The following is a 23,885-nucleotide window of genomic DNA, read 5'->3' as shown; positions in this document are numbered from 1 at the left end:
GCAGGGACCTCAGGCACCTGGATCACCATGGTCTCTCCTGTACTCTGCCTTTGGCACCACAGCAGTTTAGGCTCCTGAAGATTGAAATGCTTCAGTTTAACTCAAGTTATTGGGCTTAATATAGGTGTATTGGGGTGAAATTTATTGGCCTGTTATATACATGGGGTCAGATCATATGATCTAATTGTCTTTTCTGGCCTTAAATTCTGAGAAACTAGAAAACTTCATTTGGGAACAGGATCATACATCTTTATGAACAGGTATGCAGTAAGGATGGTAACAAATTCCCCCAACATGGTCCTGTTCATGGGTCTGATTCTCATTTACACTAAGGCCCCATTACATGGCGTTAGCAGTGTAGAGAGGCCAAATGTTATGTCTGGCCAAAGAATGGCCCCTCAACACTGCCTGAGTACTGTAAAGGGGCATTAGTGTAAGGATATGTCCTGAAATCAGAGGTGCAACTACAGCATGTGTAGCCATACCTGAGATTTGATTTAGCTAGCTTGAATAACCATAGTAGTGAAGCTGCAGCAGCATGAGCTAGCCTCTTAAGTAAGTACTAGTGTCCATGGACAGATCATATGTGCTGCAGTCAGACCTTTGATTGCAATGTCGAGAATCAGGCTCAGTGTCTCAAGATGATTCTGAAAGGCTCACTAATGTGGCTGGGATTATAGGAAGTGCCTTCATACACTTGGGGAATGTCTTCACTAGCAACCGTTAAGAGCTGCTGCAGCAGCACTTTAATGTGGCTGTGTAGTCGCAGCACCAGCGCTGGGAGAGAGCTCTCCCAGTGCTATAAAAAAACCACCTCCAGGAGTGGAGTAGCTCCCAGCACTGGGGCGCTCTCTACACTGGCACTTTATAGTACTGAAACTTGCAGCGCTCAGTGGGGTGTTTTTTCATACCCCTGATCAAGAAAGTTGCAGCGCTGTGAAGTTCCAGTGTAACAAGGCCTAAGCTTACACTTAAAAGTTAGGTTGATGTAGCTACATCTGTCAGGGATGTGAAAAAACCACACCCCTAACTGACATAGCTATGCCGATTTAACCCCCAGAGTAGATGCTCCTTGACTGCAGTTCCAGCTCGTATTCTGTGAGAGTCCAGAAGACTGCAAGAGCTGAAAAATTGGCAAATCCCCAGTTATCTTAAGTATCTTATTTTTTTCCTAGTTGCTTTTATTAGCTAGGAGATAGCCTAGCCTTTTTATATTCTTTAATTTTAGGGTGTGATTGTGTGGTTATGTGTATATGTATGAGCATTCATAAAGTCCGCATAGGAATATGTCAGTAAGAGAGTTCCCCAGGTTTAAACAGCCCTAAATATTGTCTCATAAAAATGCTCATTAAAGTGTGTTCTGTGTAGTATGTTTATAAAGTCCTGAGAGACTTGAAATTCTCATCTGTATTTTTCTGGTACACAAGAATTGTCAAATTTGTGCTTATCAAGGATATTCTATTTAAAATTACAATCTCTCTTCTGGGAGGAGAAGAAAGGGTTAGCTACCACAAACAAGTAGAATTCTAAGCAGGGAGGTTTAAAATTGGCTATGAGGTTGTTTTTCAAATATTAAGCAATAATTTGGTTTCCATGTGAAGACATTTAACCAGCTCCTAGTTATAGATTTGATTGACTTTGGTACACTCTGACTTTGGTTGACATTTATAACCGAATAGACTGCCACCTTTTTAAACTCCATTAGAATTAATAAGGATTGATTATTTTTAGTATTAATTTGATGATTTAATTCCAATCTGTGCTGCGACTAATTTGATAATTTGACTGTGATTTGATATCGATTTGGCAGCTGTATTGCTTCATTTTGTATTTTAGCTTAGTATTATTAACAGTGCTAAGCTTTGGTGATGTGTTTTCTAGATTTTATTAAGTTTGTTTTAAAAACATTTACAAAATTGATACTAAGTCACATTTCTTTAAATAAGCGGAGTGAGAAGAGAACCTCTGAGGATACCTGCCAGTCTATTTAAAAGCCTGACTAGTTTCCCTTAATTAGCCTTTGTCTTACACTGTTCTTTAGAATCATGTAGTGGGGTGGTTACCCCGCTCCTGCCTGAGGGGTTTAAAACAGCCCTGGCAGAGGGCTGGGGCAAAGGGAAAAGCTAGGCTGATTGGGAAAGTAGCCACAGCAGGGCCACGCCCCAATCAGGCCACAGCTGGCCTGTATAAAAAGGCTGGGAGTCAGAGGCCAAACAGAGTCTCTCTCTGCCTTGAGAGAGAGAGAAGGGCCTGGCTGCAGGGAGCTAGACACAGGGTACCTGTAGTGGAGCAGGGCTGGGGAAAGGCTGAGGAGCTGGGGAGCTCCAGCCTGGATAGCCCCAGGCTGCGGCATGGTACTAGGCCAAGGGGTACTGGGGGTTGCAGAGAGCAGCCCAGGGCTAGGTCAAGGCAGCAGGTCCAAACCCAACCTTGCTGATGATGAGTGGCCTATACTGCAGTCTGCCCCAGGGAGTGGGGGCTAGTTGGTGACTGGTAGTGGCCTTATCCTGAGGTGAGGTGGGGTTAGTGGGTGGGGGGTTCCCTTGGGAGGGGAGACCTAGCATATTGCTAGGGAGCAGCACCCAGAGCAAGGGGCACTGGGGTCCTGGGAGGGACACGGGAGCTGAGAAGGAGAGGACAGGAGGATCACTGGTCTGCAGAGGGTGCTCCAGAGGCTGGAGAGCTAATTCCCTGGATGACCAGCAGGAGGCGCTGCAGGGGTGAGTCTGTACCTTTACAGGACAGACCAGCAAACTCATTACACATAGGCCACCAAACTGCCATCAGATGGCAATGATTTTCAGTTACTATACCTGGGACATATTTGGTTGGTTCCTAGGCATTACTGTAATGTACAATGTGACTGGTAAACCAAGTGCCATCTCTGGCCAAGACCATAGGCGTTTGTCAATTCTTAGTTAACTCCTGGCTGGAAACCAAACCAGCTCACCTGTATGCTAATTTTGTTCAAAATAGATATGTTTTATAAGAATATATTTAGCATTTAGAATCTATGAAATGCTTGTAGGTCTCTGCATGCATTAATCTCATTTGTAATGTCTGTATTCCATGCTACAGGGAAATATGTATTTTTTGCTTTATAACTTTGAAAATGTTTGCTCTGAACTTGTGAACCCGGGCCTGGGAATCATCCTACCCACCCATTCAGCTAGCCTATCAAGATTAAATGGGCCATTAAGGAACATCACAATACAAAGTGAATAGCCCTATTCACCTGGAAAATGCTACATGAAAGGGAGCTTGTCTCTTGGACTGGAAGGCCAAATGTTAAAGATAGGCCAGAGACACTAAATTAAAGCAGAGATCCTCAGGGTCCACCCTGAAAGACATTTTGAATGGACAGATTATTACATCTGTCACCTTTAGGAATGATAGGTGTTAACTCATTTGCGTCTATATGTTCGCCTGCTTAAATCTGAAAACTCATTTATTTTTCCTAGTTAATAAACATTTAGATGGTTTATTACAGGATTGGCTACCCTAGATCTTACAGCAAAGACAATCTGGAGTAAGTCACTCGTCTTTTGGGACTGGAAGCAACCTGAATATTTTGTAATTTTTGGTGTAAGTGATAAATTATCACTAAATTTAGGTTGCCTGAGTGGCAAGTTAGACTAGAGAGCCCAAGGGGAACTGTCTGACTCCATGGTAAGACTAGTACAGGGATCCAGGAGTTCATATTTGTTAGTAGATTGGTGATATCTAATTATAAAACATACCACCAGTTTCTGGTATCTATCCTGTTTTTGACAGTCTGCCCTGAGGTAGGCAGTTACAGTCATGAGCTACTCCAGACACGCACTATTATCAAGAACAACATCATATTGAAGCACAACCATAGTAGTGAGTGCTTCATAGAATGAAATAATAGGTTTGCATAATGGTTGTTACATTACTGGTAACAAACTAACAAAAAACACGGGCACAGATCCTGGAGACACTTCACTTTATGCAGGGTGAACAGTCCCATTCACTTCTTTGCAATTATTCAGGATATATGACAGTCTTTTCAGAATTGGACCCAAATATGTTAGGTGAAAATTCACAGTTAGAAAAAAGGGTTGAATTCATTGTACAAGGACTAAGTACTGACCTTGAACTACCATTGGTAGTGAGAGGAAATGGGTGCACAGATTGAGAGAAGCACAGAGCAGTCATACTGATTCTATAGACTGGGTTGAGGAACTTTTTCTGACACTAATTCAGCATCTGGTAGCAGGCTTCCTGGCAGAAAAGTCTGTAAGCAGTCATTTAACAACGTTAGTCCATATTCTACCCTAGTACACAATGTAGTCCCAGCCTGAGTCCAGGAAATGAAAAGTTGTGGGGTAAATTAAAAATAAACAAATCCATGATTTTAACTTGCCTGAATTTCTCTGGTGTCTGTTTTATCTCACTACCGTATTTTCTTTATTTGCTCATTTGGTGCTTTCAATGTGTACATCTTGTTTCTTATTTCTTTGTGTTTGTCTTCTGTTGCCTTTTCTGTTGATCCCTTAGTATTGTGATTTAATTTTAATCAAATTTTTAGAAAGGCAATAAATAGGTTAGCATTATTGGGGGGGAAAAGGTAGGAAAGTGCATGCAGATTACTAAATGCTTGCTGCAGAATTTAGAAAAGTCCTTTTTCCCAGATTGGGCTTCCATTGGATGCAGATTTGTGTTGACTAGCTTCAAAAGCTAATGAACTGACCAAACATTAGACTTAGTCTAATTGCCGCTTCCAGTCACATCATCACCACTTTTTTGCCAAAGGCACATTTATTAACGACACTTGATCAGCTGGGAGTGCATTTGGTTTTTTGAAGTTTTCTGAGATTGTGCTCCACTGTAATCAAATAGATTTGTGTGCAGCAGGCAAGGCTTCTGGGCAACATTTTCACGTTAAAAGCAGGAAACAGAGAGCTCATCTATGCTAATAGCAGTGCAGCTGTAGCATTTAGTGAAGATGTTGCTACGCTTCTCCCACTGGCATAGATACTCCACCACCCTGAGAGATAGTAGCTGTGTAGACTAGAGAAGCCCTCCAATTGACATAGCACAATCTACACCAGGGGTAGGTCAGTATCACTACAGAGATAAGTTCATTGTGTAGACCAGGGCAGAGAAACTGAAAAAGAGCATCACTAGACTAGGGGTGAATTGCCCTCCATCCTTATTTTGGTGATTAGATGGTTCAGATAACTAGTATTGGGATATGTTGGTCTAGATCAATAGTGTAAAGATAGGGGACCAGATATCCTGTTTTTAAAGACTGTCCTGTATTTAAGCCCTCCTGCAGGTATCCCGACTTTCTCTTTAAATTGGGCAAATTGTCCCATATTTTCTGTCTCCCCTACATCAGTAATGGCAGGTCCTGCTGCTGGCCAGATCCCTGCTTGCCAGCTCCCCACCCAACAGCGCTGAGTGGAGGTGGGGGGTCCAGTGGCCGATGATGGGTGTGGGTGTGCAAGGCTTGTGACGGGGCCAACATGCAGCATGCGGGGCCAGCCGCTCCCCCATTGGTCCATCAGCACAGTCCCGGCTGTTCTCGGCCAGCAGGGCTCCGTCCCCCGTCCCGTTTCCGACTGGTGCTGGCTCTGCATTGCGAGCTGCGGTGGCTGGTGAGTGCGGGCAGGTGCCAGGCGACAGCCAGTTACGTGTTGCCTCTGCTGCCCATCCATCGGCCCTCTATGTGCTCCCCCTCTCACTATCCTCTCCTTGCTTTGACCTTCACGCCCCTCCCCCCAGCAACCTCCATATCTAGTTCTCCGCACAACGCACTCCCAGCGCTGTGCAGAGAACCAGAATCTGGTCAAACGCTGAACTCACCAACAGCCTGGCCAGCAGGCTCCTTCCTTCCCCCACTGCCTCTGGCTGGGCCAGTGCCCCAGAAAAGCCAAGACCCTCCGGTCCAGACTCTGGCCACGGGGAGTAAAGTCCTGTGGTGCCAAAGCTCAACTAAACTCTGGAGTCGGGGGAAGTGATTTCCAGCCTGTTCTCATCCCAAACCTGGAGGCTCCACAGCAGCCCCTGGGGCAGGAGCTTAGCAACCTCTTCACTTGCCGCCCCCCCCCCAACCCTGGGTCCTGCCCCCAGGGAGTGTGGGACTGCTCTGTGTCCTAGGCACCCTCCGCTGCTGAGCCACCTCTCTGGCCAGGTTCCATGAAGCTCCTGCAGTCAGGTTCCCTGGGCCCTGGTGCACAATGTATGCATCCTTAGGGCTTAACCTCTTCCTACCTGTACTATAGCCGGAGGCGACTGGGGTATGGCAGTGGCCAGCAGAAGCCTGGAGGCATTAGTTGCCTTTCAACACTGTGCGGGCAGGAAGGAACAAGCTGCTTCCAGCCACATAGGGAAGGGGAGCAGCAGGGAGAAGTATGAGCTCTGCAAAGACATGGGCCAGGTCATCCCTTCCCCACTCCTCCCCTGTGGCTGGAAGCAGCTCTGGTTCCCTCCCGCACAGTGCCGGAAGGCTGCTGCTGGCCATGTTCTGGTGTGAACCCTGGCAGAAATCTGGGGTGGAGGGGCATGTGACGCTGTGTCGTCTCCCCACACCTCCCAACGTGTGGTCTCGGGAAGATGCAGTGCCAGGTCCCAGAAGAGGTGGGTTCATCCCGGGGGTCCAGCCAGGCATGGAGAGTGCTGGGCAGGGAGGGTTGGCTCAGTCGATCACCCCTACCCCCTGCCCCGTGTGAGAGAGGTATACAAGAGTATGTGTGTGTCACTCCTCCTTGTGTGAACCCTAAAGCCTTAAAGATAAGGCAAATAAAAAGAATCCAACTACACAGTATTTCTTTTTCATAGGGGCTCAGGCAACTTGGTGTTAATTTGAATGTTTGTACAGCATAGTTCTGATTGATTGCCATTGAACTCACTTGAATAAGAATAATTTTACCAGGTGTCCCGTATTCAGCATAGGGAAATATGGTCACTCTATGTAAAGACAATTCAGATCTTAATCAAGACAAGAATTGCTGCAATTTTGTGGCTGTTGGATGGTTTCAATCAATATGTACACATGTCAATATCACAAAAGTTAAGAAAAGCAGCACTAATTCATAGCCACAGTGGCAGTCTCAGCTGAGAAGCTGAGGACTGAATGGGCATGGAGTCCAAAGTATCCTCTCAGTGCTGGAAGTTGTCTTCTGAGTCATGCAGGAAGCACACTGGCCCAGAAGCAAGGTGGAATTTGAATGATCAATCCTCTTGGTGTCTCTGTTTTGTGAATAAATAGCAGATCTCCATCCCTCTGGTTGCCATCCTGGTAATTTCCATGATCCCTAAATTCATACTAAAAACATTAAAAATGTTAAATGAAAATATACATAGGCCCTTGTCACAGGGGACAGCTCTCATTACCAGACTGGCACAGCCTCCTGGTCATGTTGGGGATTAGTTTGAGGCTGACGCCCACATCTCCAGTCTTCACACCAGTACTCTATCTCTGGTCCCGCCTATAATTTCTCTCTCAACTCCCAGAAACGCAGCATCCTCTTTGCAACCCAGCCAGGTTGTCATCTGTGTTTCCCCCTTCCAGAGGTAGGTGTGGTGTATCTCCAACAACCCAGTGATAAGTGAGGGTGGGGGGACCCAGGCCTGCCCACTCTAATAAGATGGTTCTAGGGTATGCAGTCTCTCCTGTAAGATCAATTTATATTTTATCAACATAACAGTCTAGTCTCCTGTGTGGTCTTATTTCAGTGGCTCTGTTTAGGGTTCTGGATGGTGTTGGTGGCCTGTGACATAGCAGGTCAGACTAGATAATCTAGTAGTATCTTCTGGCCTTAAACTCTATGACTTCAGATAGAAGAGCCTTCATAATGTATTACTACCCATCCCATCACTTCTTATATGCTACTGAGACATCGAGTCCTGCTTCTGCTCTGCCAATATGGCAGTCTCGATAGTCCATTTATCAAATTTTCCACCTAATATGTTTGTGCTTTTTTCCATGCATGGGAGACACGCCCTATTACAATCTACAAAACGACCTCAATGTCCTTCTCCAAATTCCTCCTTAAAACATATCTCTGTAACCATGCCTACAAAACTCTTGACATAGTTAGTCAACTGGTGTGTTTTGACTGTTGCTTAGTATACTGATCATAATTGTCTCACCATTTCCTTCCTTGTGTTTGTTGTGTCCCCCTATTGATTCTCTTCTTTTATCTAGAGTGTTGATTCTTGGAGGCAGAGACCATCTTATGATGTGTTTGTACCTCGTCTTGTGTAAACCACATGTTTTATACTACAGCATTTGACTTTGGCCCAAAGAAAGGGAGAGAAGCAGTGGGGAAGAAGATACAGATTTTAGTTGAAATACTCTGTGTCTCTGCACACATGCAGAGGACAGGACAGGCATCTCAGCTAGAGGGGCCCAGAAGCATTCAGAGTTAGGGTGTGGCGGTTACTAGACATGCTTATTAGCTGTTCTTGAAGCTGTATTGGAAGTTTTCATTGTGGGCAACCCACCTGGCAGGTAACATCCAGACCCAGTCACCACCCAACACTTGAGCCAATCAGAGCCACAGGTGCACGGGGAGGAGGTTATAAATATAGGAGTTAAGTCCAGCCCTCTCTAAACTCAATAGCTGATCCATGCAGGACCAAGAGACACATCTGCTGTGATGGCTGGGTCTCAGTTCCCCTCCTCCTTTAGATAAGTATGAGTGCTACTCCAGCTTTAGTTACTAGGGAATCCTATTAAGATAATTGTTTGGACCTAGAGGAACAGCTGGGAGGGGAATACAATAGTTATGCATAATATTTCCTCAGCATGCTCTACCCTATTATACTAGTTCAATAGGGCTGGAGCCTTTATTAGTTACTATTAGTAATACTTATTATTAGGGCTATCAATTAATTGCAGTTAACTCACACAATTAACTCAAAAGTAATCTCAATTAAAAAAATTTATCACGATTAATCACAGTTTTAATTGCACTGTTAAACAATAGAATACCAATTGAAATTTATGAAATATTTTTGGATTTTTTCTACATTTTCAAATATATTGATTTCAATTACAACACAGAATACAAAGTGTACAGTGATCATTTTATATTGTTTTTGATTACAAATATTTGCACTGTAAAAAGATAAACAAAACAAACAATTTTTCAATTCACCTCATAGAAGTACCATAGTGCAATCTCTTTATTGTGAAAATGAAATTTACAAATATATTTTATTACATAATAGCCCTCAAAAACAAAACAATGTAAAACTTTAGACTCTACAAGTTCACTCAGTCCGACTTATTCAGCCAGTCATTGAGACAAACAAGTTTGTTTCCATTTACAGGAGATAATGCTGCCTGCTTCTTATTTACAATGTCACCTGAAAGTGATATGACATGGCAATTTTGTAGTTGACATTGCAAAGTATTTACGTGCCAGATATGCTAAACATTCATATGCCCCTTCATGCTTTGGCCACCATTACAGAGGACATGCTTCCATGCTGATGATGCTAGTTAAAAAAATGTGTTAATTAAATTTGTGACTGAACTCCTTGGGGGAGAATTGTATGTCTCCTGCTCTGTTTTATGCACATTTTGCCATATGTTTCATGTTATAACAGTCTTGGATGATGACCTAGCACATGTTGTACATTTTAAGAACACTTTCACTGCAGATTTGAGAAAACGCAAAGAAGGTACCAATGTGAGATTTCTAAAGATAGCTACAGTACTTGACCCAAGGTTTAAGAATCTGAAGTGCCTTCCAGAATCTGAGAGGGATGAAGTGAGAAACATGGTTTCAGAAGTCTTAAAAGAGCAACACTCTGATGTGGAAACTACAGAACCCAAACCACCCAAAAAGAAAATCAACCTTCTGCTGGTGGCATCTGACTCACATGATGAAAATGAATATGCATCAGTCTGTTCTGCTTTGGATTGTTATCGAGCAGAACCCATTGTCAGCATGGACGCATGTCCTCTGGAATAGTGGTTGAAGCATGAAGGGACATATGAATCTTTAGCACATCTGGCACATAAGTATCTTGTGACGCTGGCTACAACAGTGCCATGAGAAGGCCTGTTCTCACTTTCAGGTGACATTGTAAACAAGAAGCAGGCAGCATTATCTCAGCATGAGCGATTGGCTGAACAAGAAGTAGGACTCAGTGGACTCAGAGGCTCTAATGTTTGCCATTGTTTTATTTTTGAATGTAGTTATTTTTGTACATAACTATATATTTGTAAATTCAATTTCATGATAAAGAGATTGCACTACAGTACTTGAATTAAGTGAATTGAAAAATATTATTTCTTTTGTTTTTTGTAATACAAATATTTGTAATAAAAATAAATATAAAGTGAGCACTGCACACTTGGTGTTGTGTTGTAATTGAAATCAATATATTTGAAAATGTAGAAAACATCCAAAAATATTTAAATGAATTATATTCTATTATTGTGATTAATCTCACTGTTAAACAATTTTTTAAATCTCGACAGCCTTAGTTGTTTTTATTAATATAGTAGTAGATTTTATGGCCAGAAGGGATAATAATGATAATATAATTGGAAGAGATGGCTAAAATCTACCTACAAAGACACACATTTGTGCCTGGAATCGTTTAAAAAACCCTAACTTGAATGTGATTCACATGTACGTTAATGTCCCCTTTGACAGTGTAATGGTGGTTTAAAAGGAGTGTAAATAGCCCCTTAAAACTACCCCCTGCTCAGGTGAGTTCCCTGGCTGGGGCAGACCAGTCCCCAACCTAGGGTGTGTGCTGGAGACAGAGAATGGGTGTGGCTGGTGTTCACTGTGCTACAGCTATGCTTTGCTTCCCATGGCCTTTCTGGTGTGACTGCCAAAAGGTATTTAAATTACTATCCCCTAGAACTGGGAAATCTTGTCCAGTGGGAACTGGAAATAGCAGCTATTTAAGGGCCTTTTATTCCTAAAATGGGTCAAAGAAAGAATAATAGCAACATGGATTTTTCCTTCGTCTGAGAGGCAGGTTATTAATTAGTTACAGGACATTTTTGTCTGACTGCTGTTCCTCCTGAATGTAAAGGTACTATAGTATAATTTGTCATTCCCCCAGAAGGATTAGTACTCTACTCTACCAGAGTGCATTTTACCTGCAATGATGTTCTGATAAAAAGGAATTGTTTTTGGCCTAAACTGCAATTTCATGATATTCTTTAAAAAAAAAAAAAAAAAAATTAAAAACATTGCTTCCATTAGCTATCACAAGAGACCAAAAAGATCTAATTGTCTTTCTCCCCTGCAAAAACAAATTGCACTGCTTATTTCCTAACTAAATGACAATTTGTCTGTAATTACTTCTTTTTGGGTGAGATTTATTTTTACCATTTTTAGAGGGTTATTGACCTCAACAACAGGCAGTGTGCAATCTGACCTCTTTGTGACCTCAGATGCTGAAACTATACATTATTCAGAAATCATTGCTAGGTAATGAATAAAGGGAAGAACAGTAAAGAGTGTTGGGCAGAATTCATATAACTTCATTGATTTGGAGAATAACTACATACCTCTTTAGAATGGTCATTGCAATGATTAATTAGTTAATGTCTGAAAAATGCCATATATGGCTAACATTCAACAGCATTTTTCTCACAGTAGGTGTCTCTGAGGGCTGGGGTTCATAGCAGCCCCCAGATCATGAGGTTATTTGCACAACTGTCCTTTAAAAATGTTTTTTAAACAAACATGAGCAACTGTGCATAGATCCCAGAATACAACATCTCAGTTCCACTTCTGCACTTCCAACACAGGGGTGGCTTGGAAATCCTTCACCCTATTTTACATGAAATGAATGAGCTACATTGATGGACCCCAAGGTTACATCTTATTAAGCTTCACCAATATTTTAAGGTCAAACCTATGCATAACAGTGTGGTCATGGCAATTTTCTGTGATGGGGAAAAAAAGAACTTCAGCTCTGCTAATTAAATACTTACATAATTAGTCTATTTTTCAAAAGTGCCAAACACCCAGAAACTCCCATAGGTTTCTGTTGGGGCTGCTGGGTGCTCAGGTCTTTTGAAAATCATGTTTTAGTTACATAAATATGGATTTAAGAACCCACTTTTAGGCATCTGTGGTCAGAGTCTCAACTGATGTAAAGTGACATAGCTTCATTGATTTCTGGGATCTGACCCTGTTTTGGTAATCTTGGCCACAATGTGTTTACTCTTTCCTAATATGTCATATCTTACCTTATATGCCATTTAAAAGCCATTCATCATTGAGACTTTTGGAAACAGAAGCCATTTTATTTTCTGATGTTACATATTACAAATAATAATTAGTGCGTTTGCTAACAGATAATGAGCCATAATCTTTATAGTACCAAGCAGTAGCTCATTGGTGTTACATTCTTGTGACCAAATCAATATATTTAACATTAACAGACCTATAATTATAAGAACTAAACATAAATCAAGCACTTATCACTGCATTCAGTATTTAAAACCATCACAAATACTTAAAACTGGCACTGGGAAATATCAAATGTAATTGTAATGAATAATTAATAGTTAACTAATTATATAATTCATAGACCTAATTAACAAAATAGTGGTGATTGTATAGGGGAAGGGGGGGGGGGAAATGGTGCTTAGTTATTCTAAACAAACTCAACATTTCAATTATTCTAAAAATATTCTACCCTGGGTCCAATTTTCTTCACTTACAACCTTCTTAAAGCACTTTGTAAAGATTTTAAAATGATTAACAAAGTGTGTGGGTGAAAACGTGTCTGAAATAAGGATGTGGGGGCTGTTAGCAACTCATATTTAATTAGAAAATTAAATCACCGAGAGTCTGCAGTCACTTTCTCATTAGAAGTGCAAGTAGCAAAGTGCCCACAGATCTAAGCTGACAGCTATTGCAGGGAAGTACGATTTCTTGCGGGTTTCTTTGTGTGTGCTTTGCTTTTACACGATCTTCTGTATAGAAGAAAAAAAGCACCATTCCTTTGATCAGCTACCAGTGGAACCGAATATGTGATACATATGTTGGGCCAAATTCTGCTCTCAAAGGGCTGAAGAGAGTGGGGAAGGCTAAAAGGCTTATCAAACAACAGTGGTTTGGGGAAAGGGCAGTGGAATCTTACATAGGTGTCATAGATGTGGAAAAAGGGAATATTTTCCATGTGGGGGAAAGAGGGAGCCCATCCTATCTACTCTCCTTAAGGAAGCTGTGAGTTCAATTCATATAAGGAAGAGCTCAGCTCCAAGCCACTTTTTATTTTAACATAATTGATTTGCCTATTGCTAATAATCAGATCGTAGATTCTGTGAATCTGATTCCCTGCTGTGTTACTCCAGTTTTATGCTGATTTAATGCTATTAAAATTAGGAATTACGTAGGTGTAAAACTGGAGTAGTGCAGATGTGAATCATATCTTGTGATTTCTTTGAAGACCCTTCATGTAAGGAATGTTGTGCGGTGGTATGCACTTACTGTCATTTGATCACACCTGGGCATTGGAATTTAAATGATGCAGAAGATGCTGATCAGATAAAATATCCTGGGCGATCATTAACAATTTATGATCAGTTTAATACATGAATATTTGCATAACAATGATGCATGTATGTGCTAGTTAAAAATATTGAACTAATCAGTGTGTGTGTGTGGTGTGTGTTATAGTTTCTTACAGCAACGGATTTTCTTCTCTGACTTGTGGAGATGTTTTTCTTAATCATATTGGCAATAGATCACAGGATTCACTATTAAATTCTATATTTATCATGTCCTGTTCAATCTTCAGGCGTTGTAGATCCTTAACATTATTCAGAATGGTTTGACCAACAGCTGTAAATAATGTCACTTAGCCTGCAGTGTTTGTGTAACTGTTTTCTCCTTCACAATCTCCTGTGTCGGCATTTCTCTGAAACGGAACAATTGCATTCCACTAACATGGGTAAACGTTGCTATTTCTGATATCTAGTTTCCAGGTCATCAGAGATCAGCCTAGCAGGAGACGCTGGACCAGAACAAAGATACATTTTACTATGTTAAGTAAGTATCAATTAAATTGGTAATGGTCATCCCAAAGGCATAGATAATGAACAGCACTACATGTTTCGAAGCGAGGAAGAAATCAGAACAGATTTAAGATGTTGGGTCTCTGGAGTCTACTGTTCAGGAGGAGTTAGCAGATTACTGGAGGAGGCTAACAATGATTGCAGCTTCTGAAAAGGGAGGAAATGCGATATATTTTCCAGCATAGGTTGATCCTCTTTTTCTCCACCTGTGTCACTCTTATGATAGATTCCACTGACCTCACCTCCAAATCTCTTTTACTTAATATACCTCCTGGCCTTTTCCAGTTTGTGGAACCCTCTGAAGAAATCATTCTATGTCTGTTGGACATAAGATTTTTTTGTTAGTCGCCTGTTAAGCAGCTGAGACTAATAAATAAGATCGGGAAAGGTGAAAGCTTGCATATTCTTTGTAATATACAGCTATGCAGATGCTATATTTAAATTCAGTCTCATAATGGAACCTATTCCAGTATGCAAGTCTTGTATGAATTGCTTATTTTGAAATATGAGTAATTTAAATTCATCTTACTCTCTTAGATGTTAAGTTATACAGAAAAATAGCAAAGTTGATTTCAAGATATGTCTCTGCATTCTTAAATGAGGCTGATGACATTCTTCAGCACCCTCTCTTCTGTTTTGAAATGGATTTTTTATGAGCTTTACAGATAATGAAGAGTAAAGAATCTGGTTGCAACTGCTGTTCTACTAAAAATGTATTTCTGTTTGAAATGAAGATTCAGGCTCTAAGCCATTTGTCTTAACGTAAGTGTATGTTTTTTTTATACATGAAGCTTTATAGGATTAATGCATTTCAAAATATGAGTTTCTTCCAGCACATGGGAACCAAATAATTAGTTTACATGTGATATAATGAAAGGAGTGAAATGTTGGAAAGTGAAACCAATTTCTACTTTAGAGGAGAGTAAAAACATGTTTGAAAATGACACTGGGGAGGTTTAATATCTATATGCATCACATTTGTTTGATAGACTCTGACCCAGAGGTTAAAACAAGAAAATCTTCTGAAGAAAGTTTGGGAAAATATTCCCTCCCAAAATAACCAGGGACTGTGTATTATGGGTGTTGTGAAACCCAACTATGGCAGCAGACGTGATTAAAATAATTTACATTTATATAGCTCCTACATAAAGAAAGAGCCTAAAAGCTTTACAAACAATATGTAGGGATCAGTGAAGCCACAACTGAAATGCAGCTGCCTCCAAGGTGAAAGGAAGCTGCTATTTTGATAGCACATACCAACACTACACAATATTCTGGACAGAATGTGAAGATTATCTTTTTGAAACTCCAGGGAGAATGTAGGCAGGTACAATGTGATAATTTTATTTGCAGTTTGATCTGAAGAGCAGGACGAACACCTCAACTCAAGGACGCATCTATTCTTGCTGGGAATCTGCTTCTCAGAGCAGGTTGACATACATGCACTAATTCTGCTTGAGCTAGCACGCTAAAAATAGTGGTGTAGCTGGGGGTGGCATGGACAGCAGTTCAGGGTAACCACCAGATCACAAATCCACTCAGACTCCCTTGTGTATGTACTTGAGCAGCTAGCCCAAGCCATTGCCCATGCTACCCTCACAGCTACACTCCTAATTCTAGCCCAATCGCTTGAGTAGAGCTCATGCAACTGTCCAATCATGCTCCGAGCTGTGGTGTAGACATACCCCCCAAAATGTGCCATAGGTTATTTAATAACCATAAGAGGTGAGGACCTTGACTGTATGTTGCATTCAAACGATGGAACCACATGCTGGGAAGTGGTTCAGTACAGAATCAGAGGGCCACTTCCCAGCATGGTGTTACAAGTGGCTCCATGTTTTGAATGAAACGTATAGTCAAGATCCTCACCACTTATCATTATAATTGCAATGTATAATTCCATTATTTGTGGTTTCATACTGATGGTACAAAGAATATGCTTTTGCTTCACCTCTGAAACAATAATCATTATATCGAGGCTACATAAACTTTTAAATGGGGCTACTGACAACTGAAGAATATGCTTATAATCAACTAAAGCAATAGCTATGGGTGAAATATGAATATTACATGGCCCTCAATCCCTTTGTAACATCCACATTATAAAGCCTGTATTCCAGAATCCTGAAAGATGATAAATAAAAGAAAATATATCAAACAGGAAACAGGATACAAAATTAGAGACTGGAAAGAAGATAATGATACCCAACCTTTAAAAGGGATCAAAGACAGAACAAGGAAACTACAGACATATATGTCTTACCTCCATAATCAGAAGCATTCTAGAGTCACTGATTTGGAACAAACCAAAACAGCATTCATCCAGTACAGATTAGACGGACAGTATGGATCACCAAAATCACTTCCTGCAGTACCTAGGTAGGTATTCTTTGGAGCTCTCCCATCCCAACAGCAACCCATTCTAACTCTGCTTAGCTATAGACAGCTGGCAAGAGCATAGTACAATCTGGTATGGCTAAAAATAATAAAGATTTTTTCAAAGGCACTTAGCTACCTCTCCATGAATATTAAGCATAACTAGGAACCTAGATTCCCTTTATGCCTTTAAAAATATACCACAATGATCCAAACCCTCAACTGTGGCCGAGGAAAAATCAGTTCGGCTGATAATCTTATTCGGCTATCCCGCAATGCAAGGATGATGTCTGTGAAGGGGGTTCATTGATGGGTTTTTAAGTGGCTGAGGAGCCCAGTTCGTGCCCTGCAGATTTTCCCACAGAAGGGATCGGTTTAATCTTAGAAGAGACATAGTTGTTGGCTGGACTATTGTGCCCTTTCTTTCCTCCTTGGTCACTTCTCTGTCTCATGAGAATGTCTGTTCTCCTCAAAATGAGCTGTGGCTTGGTGTATGGTGTGGCACCACTGTGTTCTGTTCCACACCAAGTCCTCCCACTTCATTGGGTTCATGTTTCCCTTTTTAAGATGTACTTTCAGTATGTCTTTGAAGTGCTTCCACTGCCCTCCGCAAGCCCGTCTTCCCTGACTTAACTGAGAGAAGGAGGCAAGTGTCTGGCATATGGAAACAGTGGCCAGTCCAGTGGAGTTGGTTTTCATGATTTGTGCTTCTACACTGCTGATGTTGTCTGCAGAGAGAATCCTGATGTTAGTGCGTCGGTCTTCCAAGCTGATCCTGAGAATCCTCCTGAGGCAGTGCTGCTGGAACCACTCCAGCTGTTTGAGATGTCATCTGTAGGTTACTCAGGTCTCTCACACACAGAGAAGGGTGGGAATGGGAATGCCAATTGCCTTATAAACCAAGATCTTGGTGCCTGTTTGCAGATCCCTATGATTGAAGACTCGTTTGAGTAGTCTTCCAAAGGATGTGCTGGTGTGCTGGCACAGCGGATCCTTTATTTGATTTCTGTGTCAATTCTGGCTGTTTGGGAGAGGTGGCTGCCAAGGTATGGAAAATGGTCCACATTTTCCAGGGGTTCTCCACCGACTGTGATTTGTGCAGTACGAAGAGTAGTTTGTGCCGGGTGAAAGCTGGTAGAGTACTTTGTTTTTCCCGACTCTGGGAGAGAGAACCAGGCTGTGATAGGCATCTGCAAAAAAATTTAGTGTGCTTAGCAGGTTGGCCTCTGTGTGTACAAGAATGACATGGTTATCTGCATACTGATCACTGATGCCAATTCTTGTAATCTTAGATTTTGTTTGTAGATGTCGGAGATTGAGGCATTGGCCATCCATACAATACTCAATCCCAGTTCCATCAGGAAGGTGGTCGTAGATGAGAATCAGGATCACGGCAAGGTAATTAGAGAAGAGTGATGGATCAATGACACAGCCCTACTTGACACCAGAGATCAAAGGTTTGGTCTCTGGGCTGTTGCACAGAATGATGGCAGTCATCCCATCATGAAGTAGTCTCATGATAGAAATGAATTTCTGTGGATAGCCAAACCTACACAGCACCTTCCATAGGGCATCATGACTGGTAGAGTCAAAGGCCTGGGTTAGGTCAATGAATGCCATAAACAGTTTCTAGTGTTGCTCTCTGCACTTCTTCTGAATCTGTCATGCCACAAAGATTATGTTGGTTGTGCCTCGGGATGGCCTGAAGCCACACTGTGATTCGGGGAGGAGTTTCTTAGCAAAGCGGAGGGGGCAGTTTAGTAGGATCCGGGTAAGGATCTTCCCTGCAATGGAGAGGAGGGCAATACCTCTTTAACAATGTTGGCCTTCTTAAAGTCAGGTGGAATGTCTTCGTAGGTCCAGATTTTGTTGAGGAGTTGGCGAGTTTGTGCTGAAGCATTATTCCACCAGCTTTAAAAACCTGAGCTAGGATGCCATCTGGGCCTGATGCCTTGTGACTTTTTGTCTGGATGATGGTACTCCAGCCTTCCACAGAAGATGGGAGATCAGCAAGGTGTCCCATTGCTGAGTGTTGTGTAATAAACCCTATGGTGTCTTCAGAGACTGTGGATTCGCAGGTTAGTAGGCTGTCAAAGTGCTCCTTCAAGCATTTTTTTAATGACTACATTGTCCTTGAAGAGGGTGGGGCCATGCTGGGAACATAAGGGGGTTGGGCCTTTGCAGCTTGGCCCATATATAGCTTTTGTTGCTTGAAAGAAGCTTCTCAAGTCATCCTGATCTACGAAACCCTGGATCTCAGAGGCCTTCTCTTGCTACCACTTGTTTTTGATGTCACCTAGCCTCCTTTGGATTTTGGCTTTGAGCAGGTGATAAGCCTCCTGGGGCTGGCATCACTCCTTGCCTGAGACCTGCTACTGCCCTCCTTCTCCCACTGGCATGGGGCTGGAGTTGTCGCTTGCATGACCCCTGCCTGCCCCCCGCACAGCTGTTGCTGTTCACCTGAATTCTGCCTCCCAGCCATGCGGCTGGCATCCCTACTCAATGGAGCCCTGCTCCCACACAGGGCTGGCATTGCTGCTTGCCCCCCCACATGTTCCTCTGTGCTCTGTTAGGGGTGTGTGCCCCACTTTTTTGGCAAAGTGATCAGTTGGAAAGAGCAAATGGGACAAATGCTAACTTTTGCCAAAAAAAAAAAAAGTCAGGATGGCCAGGACCAGGCTTAAAAAAGGGACTGTATCACAAGTGCTATAAAACTGCTCCTTGTTGTCTTCCTCATCATCGAGTGTTGGGGCGTATGCACAGATAACCGTGGCATATTGGTTGATGCTGAGCTTGAGCCAAACAGTCATGAGACGCTCATTGATCCATACAGGAAGCTCCAAAAGTTGACTGGCAATCTTATTTTTGATGGCAAAGCCAATCCTATGAATGTGTCTCTCTTCAGGTGGCTTTCCTTTCCAAAAGAAGGCATAGCCACTTCCATCCTCTTTTGATTGGCCCTCATCGGTCTGGCAGAGTTCACAAAGAGCTGTAATGTCAATATTGAGTCTTACCAGTTCTCTGGCAATTATGGGCATTCTTTCTGGGCATTCACTGTGCTGAGAGCCCATAGGGGAGGGGACATTACAGTTGGCGAAATTCATTGTCTTGTATCTCTTGTTTCAGCCACAGAGTTGAGTGCAGAGTTGAGGCAGCCTATGTTTGGGGCACCTTTTCTAGCCCCGTCCCCATTTGGAGTGAGCAGAGAAGGTCTTAAAAAGGCCTGTTCAGTCGCTGCTGCCGAAATGCACTTCTGTCTCCTTCAAGCACAAGATGACCATCACATGGCTGCCACCTGTATGCAGATTTGTGACTAAAGACTCCCAGAGATCACTGCTCCTGTCTTCTCCACCACTCATCCATTGCCGCAGGACTTTGTGTGGGTGTGAGCCCTTTGGCAGAGGCCTCCGCGTGAAATCTTTTAACATGCGGAAACTGGTGTAGAGGCAGTAACCACACGAGACTGGTTAGGAGAAAAAACGTGACCCAATGGCAAGGAGATCCAAGACAGCCAGGGTCCTCCCTCTTGCCACAGCCCTCATCTGCCTTTATAGCTGCAAAGTATTAGAAGGTCCTCTATATGCGCCTGATCCACTGTTGGGGTCTTGTGAAGTTTGGACTCCCCTCAGACCTGCTTGCCAAGGGGGACCCTACCAGGAGTATGAAAGCTCCAGACGATGTAGCTCTGAGGGTCTTTAGCCCACGCAAGCCTCTCCACTACGACAAGGTTGCAGTCCATCAGAGAGGTCAGCTGAGAATAGAAGGTATGCAAAGAAGGATTTAAGCCACTTTATGTTCCCTTAATCCTGGGGCTACCTAGCTGCTGGTAAAGTCTCTTATGTTCATGCTACTCTAGTTTATGCCAGCTGTCAATAGCCCCAAGGAGCCATGAAGGCAGTTTGGAAATTCCTAGGGAATTGGAGTTTTTGGGTCACATCGACTTTTTCCTGTCCATGTCCCTTACTCCAGGAGCCAGAATGTGGTGTAGAAACTGCTACTCGAAATCAGTGACTCTAGAATGCTTCTGATTATGGAGGTAAGACATACATGTCTGTAGTTTCCTTGTTCTTTCTTTGATCCCTTTTAAAGGTTGGGTATTGTATTATCATCTTTCTAGTCTCTGATTGTGTATCCTGTTTCCACTACTTGAAATATTTTCTTTTATTTATCATCCTTCAGGATTCTGGAATACAGGCTTTATAATGTGGAGATTAGAAAGGGAGTGAGGGCCATGTATTATTCATGTTTCACCCACAGCTATTGCTCTAGTTGATTATAAGCATATTCTTTAGTTGTCAGTATCCCTTTTAAAAGCTTATGTAGCCTTGATAAAATGATTGTTTCATAGGAGAAGCAAAAGTATAAATATTTTATGATCAATATGAAACCACAAATAATGGAATTGTACATTGCAATGGATCAGATGACATCCGGACATGCAGCTTTTTAATATTAGTATCAGAATTAGACATCAGATGCCCAAACTTAAAAGCACTGGTACTTTTAAAAATGATGATGAAAAGCCTTATTTATTTTTAGGTTTGGAAGGTGTTGAAGGACTATATCTTAGCCAAAGCTGCCTCTGAGAGAGCCTTCATAGTTCCAGCTACTTGAAAACTGATCTCCATAATAAGATACTTATTCTGCAGACACTTATAGAAGAGGCAATTAATTTTGAAACCTGTCAAGGACAAAATAATGTAAATTTTAACTACAATAGTTACGTCAGTTATGTTTACAAGTTAGTAGCTTTTTATTTTTAAATGTGTGGTATTTTCCGTATTTGCAAATGTAGGATAGACCCAGTGAACACTCAAAGTGCCTACTACTGAGTCTTTAGGACAAATTCAGTGTTGACGTATAAGGTAGTGTTAGACTCCTGTACACCAGTTTAGATTCCTTAAAGCTACTTACAGGTACTTACTGAAATTTGAGCTTAAATGGTTTTCATTTACACTATATGAGGAGGTGGGAGTTAAATTAGGGGTTGCCTGCTTTAACCCACACATTCATATGCCCCCTTTCCTCCCCTCCAGTATTGTTTGCCTTTGTACACATTTCTTTTCTGACCCTTCAATTTGAGTTACACCAACTGAGACTCACTGGGACAAACTCAGAGGTTATGTATAAAGTGGAGGGAGGGAGAGAGCGATGGTTTTGTGGAATCAGCTTGAGAGATACATGTTCAAATCTCAGCTGTGCTACAGATTTCTGTGTAGTTTAGGGAAAGTCACTTAATCACTCTATCTTAGTTTCCCATCTGTAAAATTAGGATAATGTTCCCCTATTTCAGATGGGTGTTGTGAGGCTAAATTCATTCATGTTTTGGAGGTCCTCAGACATAACAATGATGGTGGCCATGTAAACAATGAGGGAGAGAGAGAAAGTGGCAAGTTGGCAAGTCAATGTGCCACTCACTTCACGATTTATGACCCAAGGTTGGAGCTCCCAAGAGAGGGAGAGCTCTCCTTTTTCTTGGAGCCTACGTGGGTGGCTGTTGTTATATGCCCAACAGGGAAGACTGACACAGACCCTTGAAGGAGAGCTGTGACTCAGGGAGAGAGACTGGGTGAAGGTTTTGACATTTGTTTGTCTGGGACTTTCTTTACCCTGGAGTTGAAAGGGTGGCATTTTTCAGTTTAGTTGGAGAGCTACACATATTTACAGCAAGAAAAAATGAAGCAATTTTTTGATGTGCATGGTGATCAGGTAAGAGTGGTTCAGAGACTGACCTTGGCATTTTCACACACATTGCTTTTCTTCTTAACAGAGTGGCTTCATCTTTTGTGATTATAGTCACATACCACCATGTTACTGAAAGGCAGGAAGAGTTCCAAGTGGTGCTTCAGTTATGTGAGTTAGTGCTTCCTTGTGCATCCAGAGTTTAGCTCTTATACAATCTAAAACAAAGTGACATGAAAACAGAAAGTTGAAGAAAGCAAAAATGTAACCCAAATAAAACATTATGGTAATCTGACATTTATAAGTGGTAAAAATGTGGGAGTTGGATAGCTAAAGGGCAGAATTATGTTTCATCTCTGTAAAGTGTTCTGCTCTATCTTTCCTGTATTTATCATCCAGGCTAAACAGTAACTGATGCCGATAGACCTTTCTGCTGTTTAATAATACTACTGTGTAATTTAAAAGTATGCAGTAACCCTAGGCTAACAGGATATTAATGCTTAATGCAGCACTTGATCTGCAGGTCTATTGGCAAAAAAAAAAAATACTAAAACATCCTTTTTGTAAATTTTATCTAATTTGTTACATGCAATAGTATTTAAGATACAATCGTCAGCTGTGGATAAAGAACACTTGATGCATGAGGGGGAAAAGGGGTGTGACACTTCCTAGGAGTACCCAGGGTTGTAAGGCACCTCACCTTAGTGCAAGGAAGCATTGTCTGGCCCTGCCTGAGGTCAGTCCCCTGACTTCCCCAGTCACAGGAAACACAAGCACTATCCTCTCTGCCATCCCTTTGTAGGTTAGGGACAGATATACTCGAACCCCTGAGTCGTCTGGGAATCCCCTTGGAGTTTCCAGCCCCTTATCCAGTGGACACTCACAGAACTACCAGATTCTTTGTTACCAAGGCAGAGGGAGTTCTAGGTAATTTTGTCAGATCTGACCTCCAGGATGGTAGACAAATAGTTTAATAAACAGGTCAAGGTAAATGGTAAAGTGTGCTAGGGTGGAGAGATACTGGAACACAGATTTACCTAGTCAGGAGAGATGTGACTGAGGAGGTTGATATAATCCCAGGGGAAGAGGTAACATTCCTGGCCTGTGGTAGTTTAAAACCATAGTGCCTTTAACCACATTGAATTAGAGTGGAAAGGTCTAAGGGATACTTTGAATCTGGAAGTTCTTAAGAATTTACTAGTGGATTGTTGGTTGGAAATGACATAATATCGCTGCTCAGAGGTGTTAATCTTGTGACCCACAGCAAAAGGGAATATGTCTCTGAGTTCCCAGAGGTAAACTCTGAAGAAGGGGTGGGGAGACAGAAAGGGACAAAGAAGCCTCTATGTCTTCTTCAGCAGAAGGCAGTAGTGTGTCTCTAGGGCAGTGGGGAGGAGTCCCCCTTGCCTGAGAGAGCCTGCAGTGCAAGCAATGCCCAAGCAGAATTTGCTGCAGATCAAAGTGCAACCCTCTCACTGAAAAGCATAAAGGAAGCCACCCACATTAATGGCCCAGACAGAGCACAGGGGGAGGTAATTCTATGGCTAATGGATTGGTGTAAAGCTGCCCTGATGCAGAGGAGGATCTGGTCCATTGTATGTATCTTACACACTGTGAAATAAAAAAAAGAAACCAGTAAGTAAAGTCTTCTGTGATAAATGTTTTGTCCTAACTTTTCAAAATTGGATATCTAAAGGCAGGGATTTGGAGCAATCAAATTTTTGAATTGCTCCAGTCTGGCTCTACTCCAGCTCTGGGCAAAAACCTACTGGTCTGTGCTCCAGCTCCG

General features: G+C 42.1%; 1 long non-coding RNA gene across 2 annotated transcripts in view; it reads right to left on the bottom strand.

Moving 5' to 3' along the window:
- Positions 1-6,799: 6,799 nt before the first annotated feature.
- The window catches only part of LOC122174239 (uncharacterized), a 90,277-nt gene continuing 73,191 nt past the window's right edge, over positions 6,800-23,885 (bottom strand). The window contains exons 3-4 of one of the 2 annotated variants that reach the window (XR_006175812.2): positions 22,147-22,314; positions 6,800-7,294 (exon numbers count right to left, since the gene is read on the bottom strand). This is a non-coding gene — a long non-coding RNA (uncharacterized LOC122174239). Of the gene's footprint in view, positions 7,295-21,164; positions 22,315-23,885 lie in introns of those variants that run through there. The other variant, XR_006175811.2, reaches the window with a different exon arrangement.

Source organism: Chrysemys picta, chromosome 6 (assembly GCF_011386835.1).
Source record: "Chrysemys picta bellii isolate R12L10 chromosome 6, ASM1138683v2, whole genome shotgun sequence".
NCBI classification, from domain to species: domain Eukaryota; kingdom Metazoa; phylum Chordata; order Testudines; family Emydidae; genus Chrysemys; species Chrysemys picta.
Note: the sequence above shows the minus strand (reverse complement) of the source record. Positions and strands in the feature narration are given on the sequence as shown.